A 12,662-nucleotide genomic window follows, 5' to 3' on the forward strand; every position below is an offset into this window, starting at 1 on the left:
CATTCTTTCTTGTTCTGACTCTATCAGGTCTGTTAACGTGCCTAAAATATTGTATTAGGCTACAGATTCCATCGTTTTTATTTATGTAAGACAAGTTCTCTTTGCCAGATTAAAGAATTAAGGTGAATCCCTTCTAACCATGTTAATACAAAATATGGCCCCAAAGAAGGGCACAAATAACCCAGGAAGGTCTGTTCAGGAATTCAATCAGCAGCAGACCAAATTTCAAGTTCTTGCTGAGTTCAATATACATACATACCACGATAGTAATCACAAGAGAACATTTTTTAGGGGTTACGGTTCTAACTGCTTTATGTATATGATTTCATTTCATCTTACAGCAACCATGGGGAGTAGATGATATTATTCCCATTTTACAGATGAGGAAACTGAGGCCAGAGAAACTAAGAAACTTGCTCAAGTACGCACAGGCAATTGCTGGTAGACTGGCATTTAAACCCAGGCTGTCTGGCTCTAGAGTTCACCCTCTTCACTGCTTCCTTATATTGCATAGTTTGCCCCTGACTGAGGTCTGGCCCTTAGGGATCCAGCTGTTTCATACAGCTGTTGTAAAGCTGTATGAAAGGCTTTGTCCACCACTACCTCCAGCTGCTTCTATACCTATCCGTGATTTACCATGGCTTTCATGTTTCTAGGCTGTCACGCTTCGACATAGCCTCAGTTGTCTAACTTAAATAACTTATTTTTTTAGACGTCACAGTGCAAGAAGAAAGACAACTAACTAACTGGCACTATGATGTAGAATTTTCTGTATACAATTTTACTATAACCAAGGTCTCTTTCATTTAATTAAAACAATAGGCAGTAAAACTGGTTGTGTCTGTGATCATCTCTGTGTAGGATAGATTTATTACATTTTTTCTATACAAGTGAAAACACTCTTTAAACACACATTTGCTGACAGCACTGGTTACAACAATAACACTAGAGATGTCATATATGACAGAGTTTTCTTTCAGATAATTCTGGGAAGTAGCTCTATCACAATTATCACAATCATTAGTATCCACGTAGTATCTGACAGTGTATACAACTCTTTTACACGTAACATCTCATTTACCCCTTACAGCAAGCCTATATGTGTTCGGACAGGTTTTTTTTTTTTTTTTTTTTTTTTTTTTTTTTTTTTTTTTTTTTTTTTTTTGACAGAGTCTTGCTCTGTTGCCCAGGCTGGAGTGCAGTGGCACAATCTCAGCTCACTGCAACCTTCAACACCCGGGTTTAAGCGATTCTTGTGCCTCAGCCTCTCGAGTAGCTGGGATTACAGGGGTGTGCCACCACAACACCCAGCTAATTTTTGTATTTTTAGTAGATGGGTTTTCACCATGTTGGCCAGGCTGGTCTCGAACTCCTGACCTCAGGTGATCTGCCTGCCTCACCCTCCGAAAGTGCTGGGATTGTACAAGCATGAGCCACTGTGCCCAGCCCTTCAGGACAAGTCTTATTATTACTATTTCATATAAGAGAAAGTTGAGGCTCTCAAAATGTCTACATGACTTGCCCAAAGTTTTACACAGTAGCACATGGCAGTGTTGGGATTAGATCCTATGCCTCTTAATGTTTTTTCCACTGCATAACAGTGGATCACTAAGGAATGAAACTTGAAGTGCCCAAAGATCGAGAGTTACCTTAATTCTTAGCAGAAAAAAAAGACTCTGAAAGTAATGATGAAGGTTGCCTTCAGAGATGAGAAATGAACACACATAATCACACACACACACAATTTCATGAGAAAAATGCAAAGTGACCGGACTGGATTGCAAATTTAGTTCATCTAAACAATCAAGTTATCTACTAAATAGTCTGAGTTAAGACTTCTGCGATAATATTGCCACCAACTTCATTAAAAACCACAGAGACAAACCTAAACCTGCACACGTTCACAACCTGACGTGACATGCCTGGCTGAATTTTATAGACACAATTCTTAAATATCTCCCTGAGTACACTGGCCCCACACTGCAGTGAACAGTCATGAAAAGCTGAATCGTTTTTGCTGATATGAGTACAGATGCGAAGGGGGACCCTGCCTCTCCATTCAAGCGCTCCTCATTCCTCCAGCACACAATGCTGAGGCAATTCCTTTCCCAGGCTTTCTTTTATTTTTAACACTAATACAGTGGGAAAAAGTTTCTGCCACAGCAAGGCAAAGTCCAGGCTTTTGTGAGCATGTCCTTTTCATCCAATGGACATTAATGTATAGATTCCAATGGAATAAATCTGAAATACTCTATCTACTGTAGAAGATTTGTCCCCCATTGAAAACAAATCTTGATTAGATGGTTATTCAGGGAGTGTATAGGAAGGAATGGTGTGAAAATGCTAACTCTATTCTTTCTTAGATTGGCACTGAATAGGCATTTGGGCTATTCAAAAAAAAAAAAAAAAAAAAAAAAAAAAAAAAAAAAAAACCAACACCCAAACCCCAACCCCATCAACACTGTACAAAACCACAAAACTTTACATAGATTATGTGATTATGTGTATTTGGGGATTCTTCCCCACCTGAAGTAAAAAATGCACAGTGTTATGAACACAAAACCGATGGCAAAATGAAAAAGTGATAAAAATAGTTCTCTGTTTTAAAATAATAACTTACCTCCTTTTCACTAGAGTAAAAATATAGAGTTAGCCTGTGATGGCATTCCCTAGAAACATGGACGGAATTGCAGTAATGAACGTCATCATGTATTCTAAGTGACTGTTCTGCGAGAGCACAACACAGCCGGGGCTAAAGCAGGGGTGAGTACCGAAGGGAAAATCTGCCTGTGGGGAATTGGGGATAGAGGGCCTGACTCTCTGTTTTGCAGGAACCTTGCTCCTGCCTGTCCCTTAAGCTGCAGGGGTCCAGGGATAGGACTTAGCATGAGAATAAAAAGCTGCCTGCTCACAAGAGAAAATGAGCAAGAAAGGAAACAGCAGGCAATACAATCTCTTTTAATTAGGTGTGAAATCCAGTCCTTTCTCAATCAGGAGAGCAAAAGGATATATAAAATGAGACTAGTGCAAGGGTAAGATGCTATAGAGGGGGATGGGGATTTGAAATCTCTGGACTTGGAAGGAAACACCATCTCTCAAATGAAAACCAATATAAATTTCGGTCCAGTTAATAAGCCTAAGTCAAGTGGCAGGGCCAGAAAGCCTTTGAGCTTTCAATTTGGGGCACCAGATGAGGCTGGTGGGTCCGCATATGAAACAGGGTGCAGCTTGCCAACTTAGTCACACTAGGAAAGAGTTAGTCATCTCTGGAGAAAGGGGGGATGTATTTTGGTGACTGAGCTCCCTTATTCTCCAAACCCCCTGCCTGGTGTAAGACCTCAGTTACATCTACTTTACCTCCTCATATATGCCAAGGGAATCCTGCTGAATCCCTGCACTAGAGGAGCTATCGTAGTTTCTCGCTCACAGGTTCCATCCAGAGCAAATGACCCGGAACCACCCTGCTCTCTCTTTCTATCTCACTAGTATCATCACAGTCTTGGGACGGTGGCTGGGAGCACTGGAGAAATCACACACGCATGTGGAAGGTGGCAAGCAGACAAGATCTCTTTCTCCTACACTGGCTCCATATACCTGGCATATCCCAGCTGTTATTACCTCAGTAGTGAGACTAGGGAGGGTTATCAGCCTAGGGGAGGGAGAGCTGTACAGTTTTACTGACCCATTCTTGGGTGAAAAGGCGGATGTTTTGGGCTATCTCCCAATGAGGGTTCTCCTCTATCTTCCAGATTGTCTAAGCCCAGTCTGGAGGACCCATCAAGGATTTCAGCACATTTTTTAGCCATTGGTAATAGAATTCTTCACATAAAACATACATCAGTTGTTGAAGTTAGAAGAAATTTGACTTTACACTTGCAGAAATTTGACTTTCAAACATATTTGCAGGAATGGCTACCTATGAAAGTTGGGGACTAGCTGGATGTGCTTTTTTAGTCACTACTTATTATTTTATCTAGACAAAGATATTAAAAATTGCTAACTTGTTTACAGTATTTACAACACCATTCTATTTATGATCCCAATACTGTAATTGGGTATGTCTTTAATATTACCTGAATTTTTATTCATTCATAGAACATTTCTAGAGAATACTTAAAAGTATTTAAAGGTCCTTGGTTTTATGTTTGGGTTTTAGGGGGTATGTATAGTTTTCATGAATGGACATGTTTATACTTTTACAGGAATAAGATCAGTGGCTTTCATCAAAATCTCAAAGGGGTCTGTGTTTTCCCCAAATTAAGAGCTATGGATTGAGATTCAGGCATTCCTCTTGAAAATACTTGTAACTACTTTCCATAGTCAAAGCTTCTAAAACTGATGCAAACTTTGTGATTGCATTACTCTCTGATGCATAAGGTCTGTTGAACTAGTATTTTCCATTTACTTAAGTTGAGCTGATGCTATTTTGTGTGAGAAAGCAAACAATCTTAGCTAAAATGAGATAAGTTACTTTTCAGAAGAGAAAGATTTTTTAAAAAGATTGAAAGGGAAGACAGAAATATAGATAACTACTAATACTAGCAGAAATCTGGATTATGGCAGCCATATTGTTTACAACTGTTGTAGCTAACTATTATTTAGTAAACTTTGTTTTACTCAGTGTAGATACCTTTTGGCAGTTAAGACAAATCCACAGAAGAATTAGAAAACACCCTTTAACATTTTTTGACTGTTAAAAATTAGATATTGTGGTATAATTTGAATAAAAAATAAATATAAACTCAATATACACATCTAATCAACCAAAAAAATAGTTTACTTGCAAGACTTCTTTCCTCCTTCCCTTTCTTCCTTTTTGCTCTTATACCACTAGGTTTTACTAAGCCTGAAGTATGGGGAACAAGGAGGCAAAATTGAGAACTAGAACAACATCTGCCCTGTGATTTTTCAGGCCCATCCCTAAATCTTGACTTATCTCCCATTCCTGACTTCTTTTTCCTCTCTTCACTCCATCAAAAAATAAGAGCTTTGTACTTTATCTAAGGCTGAGAATAGATTTACATTACTAGTGGGATTTTACAGGTCCAAAGGAGAAAGTAATTCCAGCAAAGTCTTTTTATTTGGCCTTAGAGGTCTCACAGTTTCCCTTGGTTAGCCCAGGTCTTTGGCTTGCCTTTTTATGTTAAGTCTGCTGTTATCTCTAAGAAAGGATGAGGGCATGCCTGTCCATATTGTAAAACTGTAAATACAACCGACTTATGAATGAAGTTGCTTTTGGGGTCACTTGAATTTTCACCAATTCATTAGTGAAATATTTACTGAGAATACCCCACTGTAAATGGAACCATAAGGATACAAATGATGTGAAATCTAAATCAATGGAAGAAATTTATCCATAAGGATCTTTGATGTTGGAAACATATATTAATCAATTAACTTCTCCCAGATCTCAGTGCTCACGAAAAGCTGTGTTTTGCTTTTCTTTGTGGAACCTGTGAATATCATAACTGATCACATTTCCCTCTTGGCTCTGTTTACTAGGGAGCTCAGAATAAAAATTTAGGCCCCCTTTTAGCAACTATGTAGGACCTCATGGTATGCTTTTCTATGTAAAATTTTCACCACCCTCATTATATTATCAATTCTTTATTTTACCTCTACTCTGATTTCTTTTTTTTGTAGTTATATAGAAATATATTTCCTACATATTTATTAACAATTGAATATTATTTTAAGCCACTTTAAATCCCTTACTTGTGAGGTGAGGGCATAATCAATCAATCAACAAGTAATTGAGCATCCACTTTATGGAAACCAATTCCAACCATAAGTTAAAACTTCAGTCTTATCAGGCTATATGCTTCAGTATTATCAGGCTATATGCTTTATGAATTTTTATACTTTGAGCATCCAATTCCAATGATTGTAATGAGGTAAACTGTTGAAGTTTACATTACAGTACAGTTGGTGAAAATTAAGTTTTACTCTGTGAATAAAGAAATTGGATAGGTAATTCCAGACAACATTCTGAAAGACACTTATGCCCTCATTCCAAAGTTGAAATGAAATGAGGGGGAGAAGACCTGCTGGGACTAAGGAGAAAAGTCAATGAAATCTGAGGTTGATGCCTTTAAATCCTCTTATATTGTAAACCTTTTGAGATACCTTTTAGGAGTTTCATTTTTTCTATCTCTAAAGCGCTTTTCTTACAAATTTAGCTACTGCCCTATTGTAACCTTTTCCTTTGTTCACTAAATCTGGGGAACAAAAATACAGAGATGCTACATCCGTGGTGGGATACAAAAATGAAGCAAGGGATCTACTTACATTCACAAAGTTGTGCTGTTTGAACTTGGCATTGAATAGACCTTAAAGAAGGATCTGTATATTAAATTGTACAGTTAATAAGTTAGGTCTTTTGCTTAAAAAGAAATCATAAATTTAAAAATTGAATATATGAAAACCAGCATCTTCTTACTTAATAATCTGTTCTTGTGGTCTCTACATCATCATATACTTATTTTATAGAAAAAACCAGATTTGTAAATTCAGTGAGTTCAAAGATTCAGTATAACTCCCAAGTATGGCATTTCTTTAAAGAATATCATCACACACTGATGAATTATAGTTAGGTAAGAAACTAATTTTTTGACTTTGGGAAAACTTTTGTCTGGACTTAAATGAGTGAGAAAACAGAACTCAATAGTGTCATTAAAAAAAAAAGTTTTCTGACAAAAAATATCATCAAGTTCCCAATTCATAGAACTTCCTTTAGTCCTCTGTTGCTGTGGCATTCTGAAACTACTTTTGAAGCAGGTCTTCAAATTCATGCTCAAATGTTCTCTTTGCTTGGGTCTTTCTGAAAAATAAAAAAAGTTGCTTCCAATGAGACCACTGTTTTCAAGAGTATCTCTGTTTGTTGGTAGGAGGGGAATGCAAGATTTCTCTCTCTCTCTCTCTCTCTTTTTTTTTTTTGAGACAGAGTCTTCTTCTGTCCCCTAGGCTGGAGTGCAGTGGCACAATCTCAGATCAGTGCAACCTCTGCCTCCCAGGTTCAAGCGAGTCTCCTGCTTCAGCCTCTTGAGTAGCTGGGATTACAGGTGCACACTACCACGCCTGGCTTTTTTTTTTTTTTTTAGTAGAGACGGGGTTTCACTATTTTGGTCAGGCTGGTCTCAAACTCCTTATCTCGTGATCCGCCTGCTTCGGCCTCCCAAAGTGCTGGGATTACAGGCATGAGTCACACCACCTGGCCGATTTCTCTATGGACTTGAGCCATGACAGGTAATTTTACTGAGGAGTAAAGACCTTCTATCCCAAAGCAACAGGGAAAAGCCAAGGAAAAAGGTAAATCTGTTTTGTTGGATGACTGGTTAAAATGGAAGCACTGAAGTGATTTGTGTGGGCTAGGTTCAGAGAGTAGCTGAAATTCATCTGCGTACCTCGGGTGATCCATTATAGAACCAGGCACAGGAAATCCTTAAAAAGAAAGAATAGGACATAAGTTCCTTTTTAGCTTACACTGAGATGAAGAATAAGTGCTGTCAGATAGAACTCAAAACCTTGGGTGGTTCTGGTAAATAAGTAAAGTAGAAGGCATACTTTGTAATTATTTTAATCACAAGTAGGCATTTTATCTTTATTATATCTTTATATATTCTTTTGTATAATATTTATTATATTATTTACATATTATCAAAAAAGTCATTGAGCTATAGAGGTCTCCTATAGCTATAGTTAACATTCAAATTATCTGATCTCACTTCACTGATTTGGTTGGATTTGATTTTCTCTAAAATAAAATCTCTGTGCTAATCCAAAAGGTTGGCCATTTTGTTTTCCTGTATGTGGATTACATTCATTTTTACTTCTCTTCTGAATTTTTCCGCAGTTCTTCAGTTATTGTGGTTTCTCTCCTCACCAAGTCTTATCATTTCCATGAACCTTATTCAAACTTCCTCCTTCTCTGTGAAGCCTTCTGTGATTACTAGAGTTCATCCTGAATTCTCTTTTCTTGGTTTCCACTGGTTGGTGAGGTAATAAACTGAGACATTAATTTTTGGCTTATTCTTACCGAATAAGAAAAGTTTCCTAATGAGAAGGTAGCTCCCCCTTTCTCCACCTTTAGGAAAGAACGCCAGGTTTTTGTATACTTTATAGGCTCCTTTGCCAGAGGGAGTTGTGGTTTCAGAGCCCATTAAGCCCTAAAGAAGAAACCTTGAAGAGTTTTCTTTACTAATCTCTGTTCTCTAAAATGAATTATTAACCTGGGCCCCTTCTGGGGTAAGGAGAGTGAGGTTGATTGATGCTTTGGAGTTAGAGAATTGGATAGCACTACTGGAGAGAAAAACAATCAACTTTCCCTCAAATGGGGAAGGTAGCAAGGTCTCTACTTGCATACAGCTCCAGTTGGGGTAACTGCTTGGCATACTTCTGGAGGCTGGACATAAACAGGCACTGCTTTGAGAGGAGCAGTGATCATCTGAGGGCTGGGCCAATGGTCAACAGCAAGGACCACTGTGGAGGGCATCTGTAAACCCAGCTAGTGCAGTAGTGCTGGCAGTCAGAAGGACCAGGCTCAATGGCATCTTTGTGGGGTAGTCAAGCAATGTCAATGATGCAGACCATCATGGACTAAGGAATTAGATTTCATGAGTCTTGTACCAATCTAGGGATGAGAAGGGAGCCCCAAAACTTGGCTGTATTTCTTGCTAATTTGGTGACAGGGACCTCAGGTTTAATTTTCTTTAGAAAAATAAGGGAGTTTTTTGTACCTGAATGTTGAGGAGTGTTGGGGAAGTTCACCCGAACTTCCTATACATGTAGCACCTAAGTTAGTTCTTACCAATATATTATTGTCTCTTCTCTTTCTTTTTTCATTTTTGTCTGTCTCATCTCTCTAAGACTCCAAACCTCCCAAAGGCTAGTATCTTGTCTTGTTATAACCACAACTACAATGACAACTACAAATATATAACTGGATTCCTCATTGTGCCCAGCATGTTTCTTTATAATGTGTGGGTTCTATGTGAGTGCTTGTTTGGTCAGCTCTTCACTACACTTCACAAACATATTGACGATAAGTGGGAATCTCAGGCTGCAGATTTACTCTGAGATATGTCTATGTGGTATGGTCCCAAGAGGGCTTTCCCACCCCTGAAGTTCTGTGTAATGCTCTTCTTCTTGTCCTTTATTTCCCTACCTACCCACAGTTCTATTTTCAACATGAATTTAAAGTCCAAGCAATTGTTTTATGTGTTCACTGAATTGCCCACAAACTCTGCTCATTCATTTATGATTTCTGACACATGCCATGCTGTCTCTATCTCCTTGATTCCATTTCCCCAGAGAGACAGCTCACTGGGTCCCCCTGTCAACAGAGGATTCAGAACCCAAAGCTAAGCCATACTTTGTAACAAAAAATAAGAAGAGATAACCAATCTATGATGTGATAGAAAAATGATCAGGCCAAACTCCGATCACTTTTGCCTAAGTTAGGGAAGCTAACCTGCTTGGAAACAGATGTTACAGAAATACCTACCAATCAGCATTGATAACAGGGTATTTATATGTACAATAACAGTAGTGTCAAGGATTGTTTAGAATATTTTCTCTTGGTGGCCACTGGGTGTCCTCATTTACAAAGTAAATATGCAATATTTAGTGAAGGTCACTGGAGAGAATAAAAGACACTAGTTTTCTTTTTGGCCCTTCACATACTGGGGATAAATTTATTGGTGAACTCACAACCAGGTTATATATTAGTACAGTTTAAAAACCTTCAGGTCAAACTGTTAAAGTTTATAACCAAGAGTAACTTATTCAGGGTCCACACATGAATTTAAAAGGCTGTTTCCTCAACAGAGGGGACTGTGATCAGCTATTAGAATGAGCCCTTATTCATTTGAAAATTGGCATGGGATTTTGACTATCTGCCGAGAGAGCCAGCAGAGAGGAGCAGAGAAGGTCTTAATTTATTCTTGAAAGAAAAGAGAACACCAAATATCTCCATGGGATATTTGTTAGATTCTGTTTTTATCTCACCTTTTCTGAAAACTAATTAAAAATAATAATGAGAAAGATAAAATATGTCCTTTGCCTAGGAAACCTGAAATAATGTGAAAAACATTACAATGAGCTGGGTCAGTATACTGATTATCAAACATTTCACATTTGAAGACAAAGAATTAAATTATTCCTTTGTGAACCTGTTATCCCACCTGTAAAGTGAAGGTGTGTATGCTTCACAGGGATGTTGTAGGGACAAATAGAATATGAGGCACATAAGGTTTCTAGGAAGAGAAACTGTACATGAGATAGATTTAGGGCACTACTAATATCCTAATTGTGGCTGAGTCACCGTTGTGTATGACTTGTTCCTGCTGGAAGACAGGAGTCAAGGCCAGAGCTCACACAGCCAACAAATATGTACTGATTTGCTGCTCGCAGGCACTGAGTGTGACACACTGCTCAGCAATCACTTAGAGCTCCCTAAAGTGGTATTTTGCATTTCTAGGATTGTCATTGTCTCTTAAATTTATACTTATATACATCATTGACGAGGTTCTTCCCTTGCATGGCAAAAAGTATTTCTGCCTTCCTCCAATTCAAGATACAGGCCTACTATTGAATATATAATAATACAAGGCCTTCAAATGTCATACCTAGCCAATTAGCTAATCCTTTCCCAAAATAAACTTCACTGTAATATTTTTTTCACTAGCATACATCCCCAGCTTAATAATTATTCTCTGGCATGTTATTTCAGTACATAAATTATCAATATGATTTTGTGTTAAAACCAACAATTTGACCAGGCATGGTGGCTCACACCTGTAATCCCAGCACTTTGGGAGGCTGAGGTAGGTGAATCACTTAAGTACAGGAGCTTGAGACCAGCCTAGCCAACATGGTGAAACCTCGTCTCTTCTAAAATACAAAATTAGCTGGGCATGGTGGCGCATGCCTGTAATTCGAGCTACTCAGGAGGCTGAGGCAGAAGAATCACTTGAACCTTGGAGGCGAAGGTTGCAGTGAGCTGAGATCATGTCACTGCACTCCAGCCTAGGCAACACAGTGAGAGTCTGTCTCAAACAAACAAACAAAAAACTCCCAACAATTTATACAAACAATACCAGGGAAGCTAGGAAGCTCTATGAGTTATTCGCTGCCTTTCAGAGATGTTTGATTGTCTTACTAGCCAACCTTAACAGCCTTTTCTGTTTTTAAAGGACCACCATGCATGCCTCTAGTACAACAATCTCTAGCACTTAATCAACAGTTAAATCTACAGCAATACACAATAGCCAGGTCACTTTCACCCTGAGATTATACTAAAGGCTCACAATATACTCAGAGTGTATGGAAACGTGTCTCATTTCTTCTAAAGATCCTTAAATTCCTTGCCTTTATAGTATTATCCAACTCATTAATTAGTAGACTCATTTTTCAACGACTGTAACCCCACAGATACGTATCTGCAGAGCCCTCCTGATTGCATTTTTACCCTTGGCCTTTTCTTCTTTTAGTTTCATCAGTGTGCACCTGCAATTTCACTTTTAGAACTTCTCCAGGCTCGGTGGCTGAACACCACACAGCACAGGCTTTATCTGATGTGCTGGCGCCTGGTGTGGTCTAAGACACACTGGTGTTTTGTTCTTGAAGTACAGGATTGATGTTCTGAAACCTAGACTCTAACACAAAGGAGATCATTAGCTCATTTTAAGTGTCTCCTTTCTTCCCTCCCAGCCTCCTCCTACCCACCCCAAAACTTCCTTAGTCCTAAGCACTGGGAGCAGATGGCAACCATATTCCAAAGCTGAGTATACACAAAATAGTGCCATGGAGAACAGAGTGGCTTCAAAGTTAGGCTTTCTATTCAAGTGGGATGGCGGGGACTTCTGGAGGAGTGAACTCATCTCTCATTCATTTAATCCTCTATTCATTCAGCCAGGAATTTGTTTTCCTACACATCCTTCTACTGTCCAGCCAGTTGAGGGAGGGTGGGCATGAAGCAACTCTCTTGAGGGCCCTTCCAGCAGGAGGGCACTAAGATTCCTATGCCAAGCTCTTGTTTCCCTGGGCCAGCTCTGCCTGCTGCTGATCAAATCATGCCATTCCCATAAGAGGAGCTTGGGAACACAGTGTGTGGGGGGTGGATTTCTCAAGAACTGTCTCCTTGCTAGACTGACAGTCACATGCTGTATTCCCTAGACAAAGATTAGACCCAGGAAAAGGATGAAACGAGGAGGAGGATGTGGGGTTGCAGAAAACTGTGCAGGATGTTACAGCAACGGGAGGTGGGAGTGGGAAAACCTTTCCTTTTTGTTGTTTCAAGGTTTGCTAGAGCTTTTGGCTAATCATCTGTTTGAGCATCTTGAAAATAAGTATCTATTTCCATGTTATCTATCAAAAACAGGCACCAGATTATACCACAAAGTTGACCTGCCATATTGCTATTAGAATTAAAACATGTAGCAGCCTACATTCAAAAGAAAGCTTTTCTGTTTCCCCAGCATAAAAAGCAGAGGGTATTTGTGATACACTGTGTTTTGTAGGTCTGCTAAATGAAAAAAATCATCCAGTAAAAAATTAGTACCTATATTTTCACAAACGGACAAAATACTTCCAAATGCACTACACCATTCTTTTCGCTTCATTCTCTCTACCACATTCACGTATTCATTCAACAAACATTTGCT

The 12,662-nt window shown here is 38.8% G+C and overlaps 1 protein-coding gene and 1 long non-coding RNA gene across 8 annotated transcripts in view; one reads left to right on the forward strand and one right to left on the reverse strand.

The window, feature by feature from the left end:
* ZBTB20 (zinc finger and BTB domain containing 20) overlaps positions 1–12,662 on the reverse strand; it is an 831,659-nt gene that overhangs the window by 21,695 nt on the left and 797,302 nt on the right. Inside the window, exon 1 of one of the 7 annotated variants that reach the window (XM_030941363.1) lies at positions 7,404–7,440. The exons of the other annotated variants lie outside the window; for them this stretch is intronic. The gene's annotated coding sequence lies outside the window, so the exon portion shown is untranslated. Of the gene's footprint in view, positions 1–7,403; positions 7,441–12,662 lie in introns of those variants that run through there. 7 annotated transcript variants of the gene reach the window in all.
* Positions 1–12,662, forward strand: part of LOC104680814 — a 37,560-nt gene that overhangs the window by 1,629 nt on the left and 23,269 nt on the right. Inside the window, exons 2-4 of the long non-coding RNA XR_750510.2 lie at positions 2,635–2,763; positions 3,750–3,808; positions 5,921–6,081. This is a non-coding gene — a long non-coding RNA (uncharacterized LOC104680814). The remainder of the gene's footprint in view (positions 1–2,634; positions 2,764–3,749; positions 3,809–5,920; positions 6,082–12,662) is intronic.

This window comes from Rhinopithecus roxellana, chromosome 1, assembly GCF_007565055.1.
Source record: "Rhinopithecus roxellana isolate Shanxi Qingling chromosome 1, ASM756505v1, whole genome shotgun sequence".
NCBI classification, from domain to species: domain Eukaryota; kingdom Metazoa; phylum Chordata; class Mammalia; order Primates; family Cercopithecidae; genus Rhinopithecus; species Rhinopithecus roxellana.